Source organism: Notolabrus celidotus, chromosome 5 (genome assembly GCF_009762535.1).
Source record: "Notolabrus celidotus isolate fNotCel1 chromosome 5, fNotCel1.pri, whole genome shotgun sequence".
Lineage (NCBI taxonomy): Eukaryota > Metazoa > Chordata > Actinopteri > Labriformes > Labridae > Notolabrus > Notolabrus celidotus.
The window spans coordinates 16986782-16998601 of record NC_048276.1 but is presented as its reverse complement, the minus strand read 5'-3'; the positions used below and the strand labels follow the sequence as shown (position 1 = coordinate 16998601).

Here is an 11820-nt window from a genome sequence, read left to right as displayed (position 1 = left end):
TTTTGTAAAGAGGGCTGTTACATGTGGATGTGGAAGTGGCAGCTGCTCTTGAAGGCAACCTAGCTCTTGGGTCTCTGGATTTTGTCACATTTGGAGATGCTGTAGAAACGTTAAGTGCGGGTTCCGACTTTGAGGAGGTAGGTCTAATTAGATGAACTTCGACAAAAACTTTTTGACGTTTAGTGCTTTTGTGCATAACTTGATCGGAGTTTGAGTTCTGATTCAAAGTGGACTGTGGGACAATAGTGCTGCGAGATTGATGAGGCATATTAGTTTGTGATCTATTTGGAGGGATGTCAGGAAAAGGCGATTTACCTGATGATTTGTTGTCAATGTTAGAGGATGACTTTTCCTGTGGTTTATGGCCTGGATCTGATGAAGTACGCGGTGGCCTTGCAGGTAGAAGCCGTGCAGCTGCTTCTGGTTTATGTATGGGGTCTCTTGCGCTGGCTGTTCGAGATAAGGTGGGACACTTGGGGGTCAATCGTGAGCTTTTAGATATATCTGCAGCCATATTTACCCTTACTGTGTGTAGTGAGGGCGGGGTTTTCTGCGTAGCATTAACAACTTTAGCAGGTATACTTTCAGTAGACATCAGTGCAGAGTTAAAAATGTTAGTTGTTTGGTGTGTGTTAGTAGTGGGTGGGTTTGCCTGGGTTGCTGTGGTGTACGAAAAAGAAGGTGGGGACAGCGGTGCAGCATGTACAGACACACAAACACTTTTATGCATATTTACTTTTACAGGGTTCTGTTCTGATGTTTTGATTGGTTTAGGAATAGTATGTGTTTGCGGGGTATTTGATTTTGTTGCTGTGGCCATCTTTGGCGTCAACGTTAAACTCGTCGGGCGAGGGATTTTACTCTCTTGGGATGACTGTTTTGGGGAAGGTTTAGCTCCCATGTTGTCTTGCCTTGTTTCAATGGTTGCTTTAGTGACAGTGATGGTTTTCGCATGGAGGATGGTTGTTGGCTGAGGTGGTGTTGCTTTACCTGCATTATGTGTCTGTGACAAAGTGACCACATGGGCTTTGGAGTGCACTGGGCATGCTGGATGGGGTGTGTTACGATTCTTTAGGTCTTCACTGAGATATAACAGATGTGGATTGTTTAGAATGTTTGTCTTATTGTCTTTAGATGTGATGCTCTGTGGCATTTCATTAAGACTTGACGTTTGGTTGCTCTCGATATGGGGCATTTGGGTGGTAGTCGAAAGCAAGGAGAGGGTCGACTTCCGTTTATCTCCAAGACCGGTGTCAGCCAATTGGATGTTCCCTGTTGAAGTGACGATACCTGTTAGATACTGTCTCCCACCGCAATTGCTGCATATTTTCTTATGCATACCAAAAGATCTTGGTTCAGATAACAGCAGTGTCTTCCCAGCCTGCTCTGCATAATCACCTTGCAGTCTTGTTTCGTCTCGTCCACGAGACTTCACGCCCTTCCCAACCTCTGCTTCATCACTGTGAACGCTGATTCCACCGATTGCCTCCGAATCAACCACACTGCCATTGGTGTAGCGTGATGCAGGTTTTGATTTAGTCTTGGCATTCCCTGCAAAGTTTGGGTTGGTCTTGATTGCTCTAGCAAAGCAATAAGTCCCACTTCTGTTCCTGTGAGCGTAGGTCACATCCGTAGAGGCCTCACCTCCTAGTGCTTTGAAAGTCACTTCCTTTTTGCTCTTTGAGTCCCCACTTTTCTGTTTTAATATAGCCCTTTTCTCCTTGTCACTCCTTGTTAGCAGTAATATCTCCCTGTACTCCGTTTCTGTGGTAATGTAGCTGTTGGATGTTTGAGTAATGCTATCTGATGGAGTTGAGAGAGTATCAGTTAGCTGCGGCACCGTGGGTGGTCTGCTTATCCCTGGAGACGTCTGAACACCAACGCTGCACTGAGGACCCCACGTCTGCAGGAGCAGGGCTCCTGCGCTTCTGTCTCCTCCTGTCGTCCTCCAACCACGCACTCCAACCAGGGCTGGAACACCTAAAACTGGAACTGGAGTTGTCAGGTCAGCCGCTCTTCTCCCCATCCCTTGTCTGAGTGACTCAAAAGTCTGAGAAGTGAAGAGAGCGGCGGTGTTTCCACACCATTACATCCGTCTAAAAGTCAGAGAGGAATAAGTTTACGATGAGATGGTTTTCGTGAGCAAGCAGGACAAGTTGAAACAAAACAAAGAGCTAGAGCTGAGACAAGGGCTTGCTTCAATGCCGCAGTAATGAAGGATAACTGGAGTGTCAAAAATCTTTTGCACATTAAGCGATAAGACAGAACTAATTACGCTTTCAATTTTAAACTTTCCTGACGCGGTGTGACTGGGAAGGAAATAGAATCTGCTCAAGCTGATAATAAAGGGGGAAAGTGTTCTATATTATATTAGCATTTCAAACACACTGCATATAGATCCCCTCTCAGTGTCTGACAGCACAAAGAATAATTTATTTGTGGATACATTTTCAAACTATAGCTCCTGTGATGAACTCTCCCTCTCTCTCTCTCTTCTCTTTCTCTCTTGTTGAAATGTTTGTCATAGCGAGCAGCTCTCACTCTGTTGTCCTCCACACTCGGCTCACCTTGGAAGGAAGCCAGAATGTATACACTGATCATCTGATAATACAGTAAAGGCTTCAACACACCAAGCGTGCATTTAACTGGAACACACTTTCACAGGGGTGGCATTTTGTGTGTCCATGAAACGTGCCAGCTTTCTCATGTGTGCAGGAGGTCATTTTAGTGATTCAATCATAACAGGGGGGCATGTCTGCAGGTAAGCATGCATTGATTACTGTACACTTGAAGCACAGTTTTAATAAGTGTATGATTTGGCAAGCATGTATTTACAACAACATGTCCATGCAAACACATCCTGACAGGGCTCCTTTCAATCCCCTCCATCCTCCCCAGCAGCCGTCATCCAGGGATGTCAAAATTACAAAAAAGGACATTTAGTCATCCAATATTTGTCTGTCGTGTCATCCGATATTACTCGAGCTGGGTCGCTGACCTATGTTTGTTGTCATCATCTAACATTAAGTGACAACTGTCCTGCTCTGTTAAGACACCATTAAATTCCCCTTCGGCAAAGGAGATAAGACACATTATCTTGTGTTGTCACACACTTGTCAAATGGACAGGACTTAAGGAAATAGCTGTTTCTGCTTCTAACAGATTTAATACTTGATGTGGTTTTGTGATAGGTTTAGCTTGCTTACCTGTTTAGGGATGCTGCTGCAAGATCACTTATATCCTGAGTCCAAATGTAAAGAGCCAGCTTTCGGTTCTCTCTCAGGTCCTCAAGGTTTGGAGTGACTTTGTCTTCATATTTCAAGTCCCTTCGTGGGGGAATTCAAACTCAAAAAGGAGCCTGCAGGCATTCAGTTGTGCAGAGCTGTTTTAATGAGCCCTCTTCTCCAGCGTTCAGAACTGATCTACCTTTTATTGATCAGGCATAAAAACAAGCTGTGTCCTCCTTGTTCTCCTCTCCTCTTGTTTTGGTCCTGCTACTCCATGCTCACTCCATAATCACAACACAGCAGTATGCTGCTACAGTATGCTGCCCTCCAATACTCTCTGTCCTACTATGGCTTGCCTTTGTACCTCCTCCTCCCTTCCTCTCTCTCTCTCCCTGACTCCCTCTCTCTCTTTTTCCCTTTCTCTCTTTCTCCTCCCCCCTCTCTCTCTCTCTCTCTCTCTCTCTCTCTCTCTCTCTCTCTCTCTCTCTCTCTCTCTCTCTCTTGCTGCCACTATCCTCCCTCCTAGCTTTCATCCAGCCTGATCTACAGCTGGGTGGAGAAAGCAGAAGAGAGCAAGAGAGAGACAGAGAGAGGGAGGAAGTGACTTGCATCAGTGGGGTAGGGACTGTGTGTAAATTACCACACAAGTTGAAAAGCAGGGAAATGCCCTGGCAACAAATTCAAAACAAAGTGAAATGCAAAGAAAGCTCTAGTGATGGACGCAGAAAAAGTGCTAGAAAATGCATTTTCCACTGTTTTTCAAATTGGATGATCACTGTGGATCTCTCCAGCTGATATATAATATATTGCAGATCAATTGCACACAGCTTCTTTATACTGTTGTTACATATTATCTTCATGGACACAAAACTGGTTTCATGTCACACAGGAAGAAATGAGTGTAGAACATTGTGCATGATTGTACATATTGACGTATTATAGTTTTTATACTGTAGTTTATTTTTCCACATGATCCTGTTTAACCCTCCTGTTATATTGTGGGTCAAATTGACCCTTTTTAAAGTCTATTTTAGGCAATATATGACTTCCAAACCAGTTAAATGCAGCATAAAAATCTGGGCAGCATGTGACAGAAGAGAAGGCGTGTTCATTTAACTACATCACTTCAGAAAAATAAAAAAATAAAAATGTAAAATATTGCATTTATATTTAGGGTTTTCCAATGTACATTCAAAAAAGTTTTAACTTGAATTTAGATGAAAAACAAGTGAGTTATCCTCACTGAACCATGATATGTGATAATTAAAGAACACCAACTGACTAAATCTTGATTTAAATGGTTAATAATGGAGTTTAAAATTAGATTTTAAAAAATATGTGTATTGGGATTTTTTTGGTTTTCTGACATTTTTGGATAATTGAATCTGCCCCGGGTCAAATTGACCCAGGAACATTGTTGCTGTTCCAGAGAAACGAACATAACAGGAGGCTTCAGTTTAGGAACTGAGCACATGTAGATTATAGTTTGCATAATCCTTTTAAAAATGATAAAAGCTAACACATTAAAGACACTGTAAGGAGTTTTCATGTTGAGTTGATTATGGTGACCCCTTTGGATGAAATTGGGAGTGCTTTCTGAGATTAAGACTACATTTCCCATGGCACCATTACTCACTGTTGTAAAGATGTGGCTCTTGCAAAAGCATGTAGTGGAAACACATGAATGGATTACAGATCTGCTTTTTAAAATTACTTTTCTTTGTTTAAAACAACGTTTTGTACGATCAAGCGGCAACCTCCGGTCTAAAAATATGAGCCAATGCGGAAGTGCTAAAAACTGCAGTTCATCGAGGATCCGCTTGAGGCTGGCTCCGGAAGTACCGGAAGTCACATACACATGAATGGGAAAAAGCCGATCTTTACAGCAGAAATAAACATGTTTACAGCCTGGTACAAAAGACGAGTGTAGTCTGGATAGCTCATTTCTCAATCGGCACACACTGTACGGGGGGTGAATTTTTTTCTAACGCGCCAGTTTGGAAGATATTGAGATTACGAGTCTTCCAATGAGTGGCACAGCTGACTTGATTGACAGGCAGGAACACTGTAGCTGTTGGCTGGGAGGCTCGCCTCTTTACATCACAATCACTCAACAGCAGCAATATGGCTGCCACCGACGATTGGCCTCAAAACAGCTCTTCAGAAACAGATGGGTGACGTCTCGGATACTATGTCCATATTTTATACAGTCTATGTGTAAGATACAAAGTGATGAGATCATTGATTGATTTTTATCTACAGCTGGTGTTATGATGTGAGCTCTGTTGTCTCAGTCGATGTCTGAGTAATGTTGATATGCAGACTGTTAAACTCTTTTGTCCTCAAAGGGCAGTGAAACTTTCACGCTGACATAAACATTAAATACTGGTTTAAGAACTTCTCGGTCTAAAACAATTCTTCAACAGGAAATGTACATCCTTGTCTTTTTTCCACAGAAAATCAGACCCAAACATAGGCATTAAAATTCAGCAATAATTACACTTGATGTTATTAATCTAATTTTACTTTGAAGTTCATGAAGAGGCATCCAAATAACAGTGAAAATATTTCAAAATTAGATAAAAACTCCTCAAAGTGCCTTTACTAGATGAAATATAACTGACCAAAGTTAAAGAAACTTTAAATATGTTATGAGCACTTAACTAGTTATGAAACATACTTGATTTAATCTTGATGTCTGAATATAACTTACAAAAACAAACCAGACTAGGAGGTAGAAGAGTGACTATTTCCATAATAATTTCTTAAAGCTTGTGGCCACTGTTACTTACAAAGGGATGAATGGCATGAAGATGAGTAGAGACTTTGATCAGTTACAAAATTACCAGGAGGTAGAATGTTGTACAGTAAAACATGAATTGGGCTGACATGTTTGAACTGCAAGTCTTACACACTGGAACAACATTGTCCACAAGGGGTCGCCAAAATCAACACGAAATGCAAGTTCCTCTCAGAGTGGTGATGTTTTATTTTAGAAAGGAGGAATTTGAAGAGATATGAATTTTTTCTTGAGAGGCACATTTGACCACTACATTGTGTAGGCAATTACAAGTATTTATGTTTCTAGCTGGATAAATGCTTCACAATTCTGTAGAGTGGGCTCAACTTCGACTTCAACTCTGTGCCTTTTGCACCCTGAACTAGAATTATACTCCAAAACAAACGACCCACAATTTTATAATTTTTTTTTTTTTTTTTAATTGACAAATATCCATCGAAATAAAATACTTTCTTTTGTTTCCATGAATTTGTCATATTGACATTACAGTAAAAAAAAAAATGCTAATCTAGATACTACAGGACTGAGTTAAGAGGGTCAATCAATAGACAACTTTAAATAATTTCTTATTTTGACGAAAGGAAACAAAAAACTAGATTAAACCAGAATATTTCAATAAAAAAATGTAATGCAGAAATTTATATCACACTATTTCCATCTATAATTAAGGGACTAAAGTGCACTGACAATTAAATTTATCCATTACATGACTTCAGGCCATTATATTTATAGGGCCTTGTCATTTATCCAGTCCTCTCGATTAGAGTGATCAGCACAAAGTAGCCCCACAGCCCTACTAAACTGTCCCACAGAGTTAAGCTCTGTCATATTGAATCTTCGTTCTGCACTTCAACAGAAAACAATAGTGTAGCGTGATTCAGAACTTGTGTGGAAAAAATAATCAGGACTCATTAACGCAAAGTCAGTGAAAGTCATTTCAAAGTTGATGATCAAAAAAACTCTCCCTATTTATTTATTCACTTTGAAATCCCCCACAAAGCCACTGGATGACAGCTACACAGAGCAGTTTGCGGGTTTCATTGAACCCACTCACAGGATGAATCAACACAGTTGTTCTGGTTTAATGAGAGTAACCTCTTAGCCTCAGATTAAAGGGACTAGAAAACACCTTTTAAAGTCTGTTCACAATAGAAATGTGACTATTAGAGAGACATTTACAAGAAAATAGAGAAGAAAAGGGGATTCCCTTTAAGGACCATTCTAAGTGTCATATACAATGGACAGGGTAATATCTTGATTCTGATTGGCTGCAAGGTGTCCATCACCTCCTTGCAACTGGACATCTGTGATGTTGTTCCAGTGACTCCTAATTGATGTGCTGAATGTATAATAACTAGCCGCCGAAATCAAAGCCTCTGTTTATGCAACTAACATCCAAAGTTTTAATAACATTGAAGACAGCAATGAGAGACTTAAACATAGTTTCCTTTCATCTACTTGGAAAATAATACATTTGGTGCCTGATGCTACTAAAGGGAGATACAAAAAAAAAGTTTCTTACTTTTTTTACTATTACGTTCAAAACACTTTGTAGACATTTAGTGCTATCTTCTGAAAAAACAGGACTGTCCCTGTGACATACAAGCTGCAGGCAGTACACTACCTCTTTGAACTAAGTGACACTTTAGATCTTTTATTGAACATGTCAGATCATATTACACTATTCCACAAGCTACTTCAGGCTGCCACAAACAGAAAACATGAAAATCTTGACGCTGATTTGGGGATAATGACAGGGCTGCTTAGCTGGCTAGTTTTGAAATTAAACATAGTGTCAAAATGTATTTATAATAATAATAATAATGCATTTTATTTATAGGCGCCTTTCTTGACACTCAAGGTCACCTTACAACATTAAAACAAACAGAGTTTAAATAACAAATGGTAATACAATACAATTTAAAACGTTTTAAGAGAATGGACTATGGAGTTGTGGTAAGATGGAGTAAGCCAGTTTAAACAGATGCGTTTTGAGTTTGTAGGAGTGGGTCAGGTGGGAGAGAGTTCCAGAGCAGGGGAGCAGAGTGGCTGAAGGCTCTGCTCCCCATGGTAACAAGGCAAGCAGGGGGGACAGTGAGGTGGATGGAGGAGGAGGATCTGAGGGTGCGGACGGGTGTGGCAGTATGGAGGAGGTCAGAGAGATATGGAGGGGCAAGTTGTGTATGGATTTGAAGGAGAGGAGAAGTATTTTGTTAGTTGATTCGGTCTGTGATGGGGAGCCAGGGGAGCTGTTGCAGGATGGGTGTGATATCTAATAGGATGTCTAAAAATGTAGGACAATTTACTTCATTTCCAGTGTTTATATCCAGACCATGTCAAATACTTGATTCTGCTTGGCCAAAACCCAAGAATAATTGATGCTCTACAACAAAAGAAATGACGAGATACCTTGATCTACATATTATATTAATCTAGGAAAAAGAGTGTGGCACATCTCATCTCTACCAGTTGACACTGTGGCAAAACCGTGAATTTCCTCAGGCTGGTCTCAAGAGTTGGGAAATAATGACAGTTACTGGGCACAGATGTGAGAGCAGCCTGAGGAGACACTAAGGACAGCAATGTCAACATAAATAATCCTGTTCACCTTTTCTAACAATACATTCAAAGGAAAATTTCAATTTAATTTGAATTATAACAAATACCTGGGCTAGTGTTTTAACTTTACTATAATTGAGGTAATAATAATATATTTTATTTATGACGCACTTTACATTTGGAACAAATCTCGAAGTGCTGGATGATAAGAATCTGATTCCTTGAAACGGGAGGTGGAAACAGTGATCCACTTTTAAGCTATATAGATAAATCTTGAAAGCAATACAATCATGTTTCAATCAATATTTTGTGTTACCTTGTTTTTTGTCTTTAGCTGGTAGACAGGGAATGAACAAGACTATAGTGAGCATCAGGGACTTGCTCATCCTGTCAAGATTCTAATTAGCTAAAACAACTGCTCACTGTAGCATATCCCTTATGTAGCTTTCCAGCATACTGTTTACTTTTTGACACCGTACAGTTAGCTTTTGGCTAGTTGCTAAATGAACACACTTTGGCCTGCGCTTAATCTCATTGCCCAGACTTATGTTTCCTGGACTTGTGAATGCTTTTTCAGTTACATAAGAATTACACAAGCTGGTAATAATTTGTCAGGTGTAACCCAGATACTGAAGTTTTGGCATTTGAAAACTTTAGATTTTGATTAAAAAAACGTATGAAAACTAGTGTGTCTACTAGTGTATATGTTCACACTAGATCAGGGGTTCCCAAAGTGTGGGGTTGGGAACCCCTGGGGGGTCGTGAGACACAAATGGGGGCATCGTGAAATGTCTTCCACAATGTTTTTTTTAAGTTATCTAAAATAAATTATTATTATTATTGATTATTTTTGTTTATTTACTTTGTTTTCTTATGTTCATCTTCTTTTTTTGTACTGTTAATTATTATTATTTCTTTATTTTTATTATTATTATTATTATTGTATTTTTTTGTATGTATTTATTTGTCTTCCCTGTGTTGGTTTTGTATTACTTATATATACTTGCTAACTTGTGGTGAACTAGAAATACTGAAAAAAATTAATAAAAAGTTGAGTGGCAAAAGTTATCTACAAATAGTACATTTTACCCATTATAGTGAAAAATATAGACAAACAATTTAGCTAAACTTGAAATAAAACCTTGAAAATAGAAAATGTAATGAGTTTTCTGTCTTTCTTTGTTGCCAGATGACTCCTAAGTTTAGGGTTAGTGAACAGTTAATTATCAAAAGCATCAGTAGCATTAGATCAATTCATAACAGCCACATGCTCATATAGGTAGGCTAACTTTCTGTAGACCAGCTAAATGAAGCCACATTAAATTACTTTGAGGAACAGTGGGGGTTGCGAGTCTTTGGCACCTATATTTTGGGGGTCACGGGGTGAAAAGTTTGGGAACCCCTGCACTAGATTACTTCAGTGAGACACTGACATGATTTTTAAGACTCTTCTCCTCATATACTGTATGATGTTGGCAGCTAAGTTATGCTCCGGTGGTGTACCATAAAAGACAATCTAAATGTTTATAGTTATTTTATGTCATCGTTAAGGACCCTCAGAAATAGCATGTGGTTTAGGAAATATGCTGGTAGCTTTCAGTGATTAATAATATTTACTGTTAATGTGTTAGAATAGGTTTAGGATGCTGCATGTTGCTGAGTGCATTAGATTGCACTCATATTCCATCACTGCAGCCCAGGGGAACACGATGCTGACTTTGTGAATAGGAAATTGTTCCATAGCCTCAAGGTGATTACACAACATTGTATCAGTGAGAGTGCCTACTGTGCCTTAATAATGTGGCACAACTGTTTTACTGTCACTGCAAGAGTCCTGTGTGTTTTTGCATTTATTCCTCCTAATAGTTTGCTCTTCTGTAGAGTGGTGATGTAATATTGGTAATACACCCTTTATTTTTAGTCTTTTTCATCACACCCTGAAGGAGAATGGTTGCTATGAGCTCATAATGAGGTCCAGGTGGAGCTCATAACACCATATTAATGGGTTAATTAAGGCCCACGAGGGAGGTTGCTGCAAATGTTTGAAGACCTGGGAGGCAGATTTTTTCTACATTAGCTGTCCTGTGTTGGCATCCAAAAACAGCTCATGTGAAGTGTTCACTGCAGCTTCTTAACTTTTTAAGACACTGATGTTACCATCACATGTGCTCCATGTCAAAATATACCTTTATGGAATAGGAGAAGATAAGATGCAGTTCCAGCTTGCAAGACTGCATTCAATTTACAAAACACTCAAGATCGGGGAGGTTTCTTGTGCTGAATTGCAGCATAATAAGAAGTAAAGGGAACATAGCTCCAAGGACATTTCACTGGCGAGTAGGACAAAGGTTTTAACATGTAATGTAAGAGCTGAGTGGATAAACAGGAGTGCAGCAGTCAGTGAAAGCTGGTACTTATAGAAAAGGCCACAAGGGGGCAGATGAACATCATGCAGATTCCTTGTATCAAGGCTTCTTGGTACAACTTTAGTTTGGAGTTCCAGTAATTGTTGATAACAGGAAATACTGGAACATCCAAAACAGCTTTAGATGTCCGTATATATATACGAGGTGTTGGACCAATACGTTATTTTTAGGACCATTTTGAACTTTCTGTTATTAATGACAGAATGGAGAATAAAGAAAGTAGAGAGCTGGACCACCTCTTCTACCTGATTTGAATAAACAGTTGGGGTCCTGTGATGAGAACTTTATAATTGTTTCATACAGCTTAGCTAAATAATTTCTCACTGCTTGAACTTTCTCAATATGGACTCCTATATCCTTATGTTCAAGTAGTTCTCAAGACAAGCAACACAAAATGTGAAATAATTAATGTTAATTTTACCCCAATTAATACAATCATGGTCTGCTAATTACTTTTTGAATTGTTGTTTACCAGGTATCTTTTTTTCTTGCGCATCATAAACATTGTAGAGTGCTATTTTTGTGTTATATAGTGAATGAATAATGTGGGTCAATTGCAAGAATAACCTCTGTCAGTAGGTGTCAGTGTTGCTAGAGAGATGCACTCTTAGAGTAAGAATGGAGGTGTGAAGTAATGATTTCTCCACTCTGCAGACAGATGGAGCTTGTGACACAGACACAAACAGACACCTTTTATCTGGAGAACATTAACACCAGAACTCTTTGTTCGAATGCAGGGGAAAGATCAAGTTCCCATGACCAACCCACTGTGGCTGCAGAGCTTTCACCCTGAGCTCAATGCACACAA

At 39.5% G+C, this 11820-nt stretch overlaps 1 protein-coding gene across 8 annotated transcripts in view; it reads left to right on the top strand.

Moving 5' to 3' along the window:
- LOC117812252 (protocadherin-1-like) overlaps positions 1-11820 on the top strand; it is a 451145-nt gene that overhangs the window by 63495 nt on the left and 375830 nt on the right. The window lies entirely within an intron of this gene.